This window comes from Myotis davidii, unplaced genomic scaffold (genome assembly GCF_000327345.1).
Source record: "Myotis davidii unplaced genomic scaffold, ASM32734v1 scaffold523, whole genome shotgun sequence".
Classification (NCBI taxonomy): domain Eukaryota; kingdom Metazoa; phylum Chordata; class Mammalia; order Chiroptera; family Vespertilionidae; genus Myotis; species Myotis davidii.
This window is the reverse complement of record NW_006295054.1, coordinates 506,365-516,142: the sequence shown is the minus strand read 5'-3', so window position 1 is coordinate 516,142 and position 9,778 is coordinate 506,365.

The following is a 9,778-nucleotide window of genomic DNA, read 5'->3' as shown; positions in this document are numbered from 1 at the left end:
TCGTGCCGCGCGGGCCAGAGACGGCAGCCTCATGAAAGGCGGACCGCAGCCCGCGGGCCGGGGCCGGGAGCCTACAACTCCCAGCATGCAACGTGCTCGCCGCGCTTCCGGGCGGCGACTGGCACACGCGCTCCTGGGCGCTGGCCTGGAAGCGTGGTTGCCTGGGCCTGTGGGGCACGCCGGTATGAGGCGTCCGGCCTGAAACCTTCCCGGGGTGCGGATTCCCGTTCCTTCTGCTCCAGTCCAAACCGCGAGTGGAGTTCGCTCAGCGCTTGATACAGGCGACTTTGTTAGATAGTTGGTAGGTGGATGATCAGAGTATCGAGATTCGGATGACGTGGTGCAAACCACGTGTGAGTCAGTTGTGTAATTGCTCTTCTGTCGCCCCACATGTTATTCCGATGAGCAGTGACAAATTTAAATTTCACTTTAAACATACTATTTGTCATTCATGAAAAAGAGCATTCTTAGGAAGCCCTACACGTAGGTCCCTTCTATGGTACTGTTACTTAGCTTATTCATTCACCGACTTATTAATAATGCAACGAGGCAGTGTAGGCTCAAGCTACACAGATGTGAATCCTAGCGCCCTCTTCACTAGGTGTTGACCTTAATTTCGGGCACGTTACATAACCTGTACCTCAGTTTAGTAATCTGTAAAATGAGGATGATTCAAGTACTGACCTCGGGGTTGTTGTGAGGATTGAGTTAATACAATCTCACACAATAAGGTGAGGTGTTTGGCACACAATAAATACTTGATATTTAGGTTTCATTGTTGACTATTCAATACGTGCTGGATACAGACTAGGTTGTAGTCATTGGGACTACAATAAAGAACAAACAAAACTTGGGAAGAGGGAATGGAAAAAGGAGTAGAATAAAATTAATGTAGCAATTTAACAGCTACATTTCAGTGACACTGCACCAGGCATTTGATATATAAAGTATCTCAAATAGCTTTGCATCAATTTATAATTTTCTTTCTCAGCATGTCAGGCTAGGATTCCTGTCCCTATTTCAGTATATCCTCAGAGTCTAGTACAGTGCCAGCCAGTAGTTATAACTCAATAAGTGAATACTTGCATAGATTCTTACATTAGCTATGTAGGTCAACTATGGACTATGGAGACCCAACACTGAGTGGCTCTGAAGTCTTTAATACAGTCAATATATTGCACTGCCTTATCCTGTCAAGTAAATATTTTATTTGCTCTTTTCACTTGTAAATTCATATGTAACATACTTCATATATTAAATGTCCTGACACACCAACAGCTTATCTACAATTTATCTAGTAACATTGAACCTCGGGTTATAAAAATGTCATTCAATTTCATAAACTCACATTATTAAAGAACAAATAGGGAAGCACTTGAAATCCAACTGAAGAGGACCTGAAAGGATATTAAATTTGACCATTCCATATTCTGGTTACCTGGACCATGAAGGGCAGTTTCTAATCTCAGACTAATATAAAATGCCAGGTATTAAAATGTTGAGAAATAACACTTATTATTTTAAAGCATATTTTTACGTATGAATTGTCAAAATAAAATTTTTGAGCATTTATTATGTGCCAGAAGCAGTTCTAAGTGTTCAGACATTAGTCCTCATAACAACTCTATAAGGTAGGCACTATCATTATCTCCATTTTATAGATGAAGAAATTGAAGTGCATAAAAGTTAGGTAGCAGAGCTGGGATTTGATAAAGACTAACTGAAACTTTAGGCAAACATAATCAGTGGGAAGGATTTATGGAAGGAACTGGGGCTTGTGGAAGTTCTCACACTCTATGGAATGGTTAGAACCCTACAGGACGAACTCTATGTTTATAGTAAAGTTCTCTGGTTCTAACTTCCCCTTGGCAAACAGGTCATAGCATGTGGCTTGCTATGTCTGCATGCACTGGGGTGCAACCCTTTCTTCCCTCCCACCCCAGTAAATCCTTTTTGGTGATAAAAAACCTAGTCAATATTATTTTTCATTCGACAGATTCAAACCCAATGGTCATGTTTATGATACTGCACTGGTGTCTCCTCTAAATCTTCCTGATCTTGGGGTGAAAGGAAATCAGGCTCATTGTAATTATTCTCCTTCTGATCAGTAGGCATAGCTAAGTTGCTCCTAGATTGAGCTGGAGACAATAATGATGTGTCCTCTCTAGGTAGGGCTGAGGGACTGTTTAAAGTTTGAGAAAGTGTAACCGTTTCTGCCTCTGGTGCCAAGATGTCATGAATTAAATTCCAGAGGCTAAAGGTATTTGCCAGGACTTTCTCAGGTCCATGGAAGCTGTAATAAGTCATTAATTGCTCTCCTACTTTAGTCCAAGTATCTAAATTAACAGTTCCTTCCTCAGGAAGCCATGGACATATGTCTTGTATAAAACGTTCTGTCTGACTGGGAGTAACCTTAACTCCTCTGGTAGCAAACATATGTGTTAAAAGATCAATACAAAGTCTTCTTTCTTTAGACTCAGTATGGCCCATCTTCTCAATCTAAGTTCTGTACTATCCATCCTCTTACCCTATTTATCCTCTATAGGGGGGTCTGCAGCACCCTACGGTGGAGTCCTATCGGTCCCGAGTGCAGAGGGGCTTACCTAGGGGTCCCTGTTTGGGCGCCAGTTGTTGGGGGTTCAGCCCCAGCAGGTCCAGGGGTTCCCAAAGGTATGGACGGAGTTGGTGAAGAAGGAATGACACGGAGACAGTGTTCAGTTGATCAGCAGCCTAGGCAGGTTCTCTAGTCAAGTTCTCCAGCCAGGTTCTGTCTTTATTCTCCTGTTACATCTGTATTTATACCAGTTGATTTTAATCCTATCCATTCTATTCCAAAGGTTAGGGCATTTGTTACCTCTATTCCAAGGTCACTACTCTATTGTTCTGTTAAGCGACAAGGAAGTAACTGAAGGAGATTATCTTAAGTAAAGATTATGTAGCTTAAGCGTGATTGTTCATAGTTAAAGCGATTAACTACCCGCCTGGCACTTAGTTAAGGCGTTGTACTGATTTATTCCATTCCTTAGTCCTGTTAATCTCTAACTCCAGGGAAAAATCCCCACCTGGGCAAACAACCTTTCTCGGAGAGGTGACTTTGGTTAAAACACATAGCGCTAAGTAGAGGAGCAAACATATTAAGAACAGTATGCCATATATGCCAGGTCCCTTGAAACATATACTGTGCAGATGTTTCTTCCCTGCAGCAACTGTGTCAAGCAGCAAGGATGGACCAGCTTCCGGCAGTCTGACTTTAGAATCTGTGCTCCTAACCTCTGTCTCTCATAAGAAGGTCCATTGAGGAAGATGACATCATAGAATTATAGTACTAAATCAGTTCTTCCTATAACAATAAAACTGTGTTCACCTAGCAGGTGTGGCTCAGTGGTTGAATATCAACCCACAAACCAGGAGGTCACAGTTTGATTCCCGGTCAGAGCACATGCCTGGGTTGCAGGCTCAGTCCTCAGTAGGGGGTATACAGGAGGCAGCCTACCGGTGTTTCTATCTCTCCCTCTCCCTTACTCTCTCTGAAATCAATAAAAACGTATTTTTTTAAAAAAAGAAAACAACAACAATAAAACTTTGTTCTTGTTCTGTGTCTTCTTTCAGTTGCCAGAGTACTTGAAATTATTATGATAGACTAGAAGCCCAGTGCATGAAATTCATGCACAGGTAGGGTCCCTAGGCCTGGCTGGTGATCAAGGCCTGCTACCTGCTGGTCGGGGCCTTCCTTCATTCTGTGCCACCCCCTGGTGGTCAGCACATGTCATAGCAAATGATCTTACTCCCAGTCTCCCAGTTGAACTTCTGAGGGGACACTTTGCATATTAGCCTTTTATATATAGATAGATAACATTTACATATTTCATTATGGTTTACAATATGCCTTCAGATATCTTTTTTGATTTGTTCCTCTTAATCTTGTAGGAATGGAACTGGTATTATCATCATCATTTTAATTTATAGATAAGGAAACCAAGGTGGATCTATGTTAAGTAGCTTATCCTAAGTCACATAGCTACTACAAGGTAGGCTAGAACTCTAGACTCTTGATTCTAGATGTAAACCAAAATTAATTTTAGACTGTAATAAAGAATACAAAGCATTTGAACAAAAGGAGCTGTAGCCCGGGAGACACTGATTCAAGGAGTAACCTAAATTGTGTTCTGCTGAGAAAAAGTGGATTTTTGTCTTAAAAAAAAGAGAGAGAGTAATTTATTGATTTTTAGAGAGAGGAAGTGAGAGGAAGAGAGACATACTGATGTGAGAATGCAACATCCATAGACCCACTACCAGGGATCAGGTCACAACCCCACGTTTATTCTGACCTTTTCCCAGAATATGGAGTACGTGAGAAGCCCCTGTCAGCAAATGGCCACTAGGCTCTTATCATTTATAACATTTGGGCTCTCAGTTGGCCAGGGGGAGTCCATCTCAGCAGATAAATTCTTTCTCAGGGTTCACATCAAATAAATATTTCTTCTTGGGGGCCCACGTTCCTCCTTGAAATTCTCTCCTCTCTTGACTTTGGATCCTATATTATCCTCAAACTCCTTTTGCTTTTTGACTACTATTTGGGTTTTTTTGTTTGTTTGTTTTCACTGCATTCCTACTTTTGCTCTCTTAACGTGTCTTCCTCATAACTGTGTAGGGGAGCCGAATTTGTTACCCCAATGTGTGTCTCTTTTTCATAAGGATTATTTTAAGCCGGTTCTTTTTAAGAAACAGCAGACCCTGGGGAAGCTCTGAAAACCAAGCAGAAGTTACCCTTTCTAGAGGATGCATACATATATAAGGGAAAGCTCCATTTCTAACGTTGTACCAGGAAGGGGGATGACTCATCTCTAGTGACTCTTACTAATGGAAAAGGCAATATTTACTCTTTTTATTGTACTTTTCCCCGGGAACCTCCCATAGCTGATTCTCCTGACCTCCAACATCCATTGTCTTTAGCTGAGGATATTTAAGGTGATAACGTCCAACATTTTGGTGAGTTACTAAGTTTTTCTGGGTCTCTCCCATGTATACAGGAGGTATACATGTCATTTAACATTTGTTTGATTTTCTTCTGTTCATGCCTCATGTCAATGGAATTCTTAGCCCACCTAGAAAAACGAAGAGGTTTTCTGTTTTCTGCACTTACTCAGTCATTATCTAATTTTACAGCATCAACATTCAGTTCTATGAAGATGACCTCCCATTTTTCTACCATTGGTTCTAATATTCTTTATTACCGACTTGTATTACCAGACTATTGTTAAACCAGCGTTAGGGTTCTTGGGCTCCCCAAGATAAAAATTGAGGGGAAATCCCAGAGAAATGTCCAGACAGATTTTATTAAGCTTATGCTCATGCACAGGGGAGGCAGCACAGAGGAAAGAAAGGTCCTCTGCACTGGCCTGGGGGCTGGCTCTGCCTGGATGCTTTAAAAAAAAAGTATTTTTTTATTGATTTTAGAGAGAAAGGGAGAGAGAGAGAAAGAGATAGAAACATCAATGATGAGAGAGAATCATTGATCAGCTGCCTCCTGCACGCCCCCCACTGGGAATGGAGCCCACAACCCGGGCCTGTGCCCTGACTGGGAATTGAACCATGACCTCCTGGTTCAGAGGTTGGTGCTCAACCACTAAGCCATGCCAGCCGGGCTGTTTTTTGTTTAGAAAAGCAAGCAAGAATTTATTGACCATAGCAAAAATATCATGGAATCCCTTAGAGGTCAAGGGATACATGTGTGGGTTCCGGGGACAGGGATGGCTCAGGCATGATCCCTGGAGGGAGAGTTCCTGCTTGTTTTTTAAACCATTCTTATGTTATTAGTATATTTTACTATGTTCTTGTTTTGTATTAAATTTGTGTGGTTATCTTACGCACCATTAGTCAAGTCTTGAAGACTGAAAATAAGTCTTTTCCTGATTCTGTTTATGGATAATAATGTCTGGGTAAATATTTGTGAAATGTATTAAATTGAACCAAAAATAATATAATTTTCAGCTGATAACTACTAAGTCCTGTGTGAAATTTTCCTCTTAGGCTTCACGTCAATGTTTGTTAAGCCTAGTTCCATCAAAAGCTCACCCATTATGGGTTTCTTGGCAGAGAAAGAAGTTGAAAAGTAGGTCAGGTAAGCTATCTTTATTGGTTCTAGTCCATTCATTAGTTTCTCTTAGAGGAAGTAGGTGTGAAGCAGGAAACCTGAGGCAGGACAGAGCATTATAGCATCTATATATATAAAAGGCTAAGTGACCAACCATCTGTCCATCTGACTGTCCAACCGATTGACCAGCTGGTACATCTGATGCACACTGTCAATTTAAAAATAAACGTTGACTCGCGCATGCACAATACAGATACTAGTAAAGCTCTTGCTGGTGCCAATCGCACACGTGTGTTTCCGTCTATCATTGTCGATCATGAATTTGGTTGTTTTGTTGACATTCTGAAGATCAAAGAAAGCGACATTGTCGACAGAATATGTCTGAATTTTCTTTCATCTCTGACACTCCTATTATAGAGAAACAGCAAATAGCAATATTAAAAAATTTCTTCTAATTAATTTCCTTTCAATGTATACGAATCCATGCCCTGGGCCACGAGTCCTATATAATAAAGAACTAATATGCTAATTAGACTGAACAGCAGAATGACCGTCTGGACAACCTTCCAGATGAAGCTGGGGCTGCGAGGGCTGGTCGGGGCTGCGAGGGTTGGTCGAGGCTGCGAGGGATGGCTGAGGCAGCCAGGGCTGTGAGGGCTGAGCCCCTTGCACGAATTTCATGCATCAGGCCTCTAGTTACTTAATAAAAGAAACAGCTTTTTAAAATCCAAAGCATTTGCATGGTTCCTTCAACTTCATTATGACGACATCTCTCCTTCATGTATTAGTTGATTGTTAATTGTAGATACTTAAATAGCCAGTATGCATTAATTCTTAAGTAGAAACACCAAGAGATTCAGACACCTTTAAAAACTCAGGTTCTATTTACCTACTACAGCTTTCAAGTATGGTTCTATGCATACTGTCTGTCTTTAGTTTCAAGTTGAGAGGTGGGACACTTGGAATCCATAGATCCATTTAAGGGTATTTCTAGTTTGAAATCTGTATAGAGTTCTTATGACCTATGGCCCACTGGTCACTTCTCTACCAAAAACGCAAATTTAAAAAAAGTACAAATACCATTCTTTTGTTTGTATGTGTGTGCATGTAGATTAGATTTTTGTCCTGAGCCTTAATTTACCAGTAAAGTTTAAAAAGTTAGGCTAGCATGCAACAAAAAATTTGATATTACTTTGTATATGGGGAACCAAATGACTATATATGTACCAGGAAATCATATACTTGTTCAATTTATTTTTAAAACACATAGTGTTTATACTCAGTTATACTCTGTATTCAGGTACCCTTTCTAAGTACTTTAGAAACATTGTCCTCATAATAATCATATGGGATTGGTACTATCACTTCATTTTACAGGTGGGGAAACTGAGGCACTGAGAGTTAAAATTATTTGTTCAAGGTCATTTAGCTATTGAATGTAAGGACTGGAATTTGAACCCAGGTCACCTTGCTCTCCTCATAACCACTGTCCTTTCAAAGGAATTGCATTGACCTAAGGCTACTCTGTTCTGCTGGTGAGAGTTCTGGTTAGGGAGAGTGCCTTTGGGGATTAGTCCTAGGTAAGTAATGTTCCATTTCTTTTGATAGTTTTATCAAGAATATCTATTAGGTGCTTGATTATATGGGATATGTACCAAATGCTTCTTGAGTCTGGATAGACTGAGAAGATAAGAAGTAAGTGTCCACCTCAGGTGTATTTATGTTCACTGTTCACATAAAGATTACCAAAAGATAAGGGACTATGGATACTTTACCCGTCTATAGTGCTTTTAGAATTCACATTCGTTGCCTTTGCTCCTCACACCAACTCTGTGTTTCACAGGGCAAATATCAGTAGTTTCAGTTTAATGATGATAAAACCGAGGCTCAACGTTTTAAATGACTTTCCAAAAATCTCAGATGGTGAGCAACAGGGTTAGGCCTCTAATCCAGTTCTCCTGACTCCAAATCCAGTGATCTTTCTCCTATATTAAATCCCCTTCCTAGAATCTGAACTTTGCTGTTACTTTGGCAACAGTGCAGAACATTGAGTGCCTAGAAACCATGACGCTGCCTTCTCTGTGCCACAAAGTTAAAAGTTTTACTTACTGGTAGGTCATTAGCCATTAAACCCTTTGCTAGATCCCTTCTTCATGTGCTTCATCTTAACTCTTGTTAAACCCAGTACCCTTGTCACCAAAAGCTCCCTTTTGATGGGCTTGTTGGCAGATAGATCAGGCATGCTGTCTTTTCTGGAATGTCCAGACATTCTGTTTCCCTCGGTCCTGGGTTTGGAGTAGGAAGCGGGAGAGACACCCAGTAACAGCTTGGAGTGAGGCCGTTTCCCAAACGTGGGCCTCACATTCCACCTCTGACAGAGCCATTTCCCTGTCAACAGCTCTTGTGAGGTGTGGCTGTTTGGCAAAGGTGAAGGGCCTTTGCCTTCTGTGGGTCTGAGGTTACAAACTCTGTCGAGAGTGGTTCAGACAGGGAATAGTCCTGATTTCAGAGGGAGGAGCCGTGCCCTGGGAGCTCACTTTTCATCCAGCTATGAAGTTCTGAAGAGTCAGATGGATGATCAGATTTTGAGAAAACTTTAACTGCTAGGTCATTCACGATTTTGTCAGCAGGTGGCACTGCTCTCTTTACGCACCAAACAGCCTCTCCAAGAAAAGAAATACTGCAACTGAGTTCCTCAGACTTGCTCAGCCAGCCCCAAGTACTTCTCCTCAGTTCCCTGTAGTAGCGATTTAGTGTACAATAACCCGAGTATACTCTGTAATGTATATATGCTCTCTTTCCATAAAGAATTTGAAATTGCTTATAACATACAGTATAGGAGGAAATGGAGGCTATAGTTTGCAATAAAGAAGATATAATTTGATTCTGGGTTGCAGGTAGTTTGAGGAATTGTAGGATTATTGGGAGCAAGTTTCTGCTGTACTCATCTCTCTAACCTAATTTATAATGTATTCCTGTTCTGTTCAATCTAAGCAGTACTTTTACTACCCTGCAGCCTCAAGGCTGCACAATCAGCATTCCTAAACCTATAAGCTTCCATTTTTTCAAGATGCGGGCCTCAGCCATTCATTCATCCTATACAGATTGAGCTCTGGCTGTCTCCAAGGCCTGGTCCTGGGCATTGAGACCACAAGTATATCCATTAGGTAGCCTTGACTGTGCCCAATCAACTGACAATAGGATTCTCATCTCTCCGAGAAGAGGGAAGTCCTACACTTATACTCATTAAGATTAGACAGCGATTGCTAGCAATGCTATAATCAAATGCTAAATCTTTGTGATGAGTCTCAACAGGGATCTAGGATTGCTTTTGCTTATATAAAAAATAAATTAAGTTCCATCTCGTTCAAGTTTCTAACAGAAAACCAGGTTAAAACTGCGGCTTCAATACAGTTTGTAAGGACTGGCTTGGTCCACAATAGCTGGGTAGCCCGGGGTGTGGGGAGGCTGGGCGGAGGGCCCACGCAGCCTCCAAGTCCTTGGCGTCTCACCCCGCCCATTGTTGTCCGAGTCCGAGGTTCGGACGAGGATCGGAGGGGAGTGCGGGCCGGGCGGAGGGCTCCAGGGAACCAGCCTCAGGAATCCAGCTCCAAAGTTGCCCCCGACCCCCACCCCCGGCTCCCTGCGCCCGAGGGGTCCTGAGCCCGGGGCACGTGGCAACCG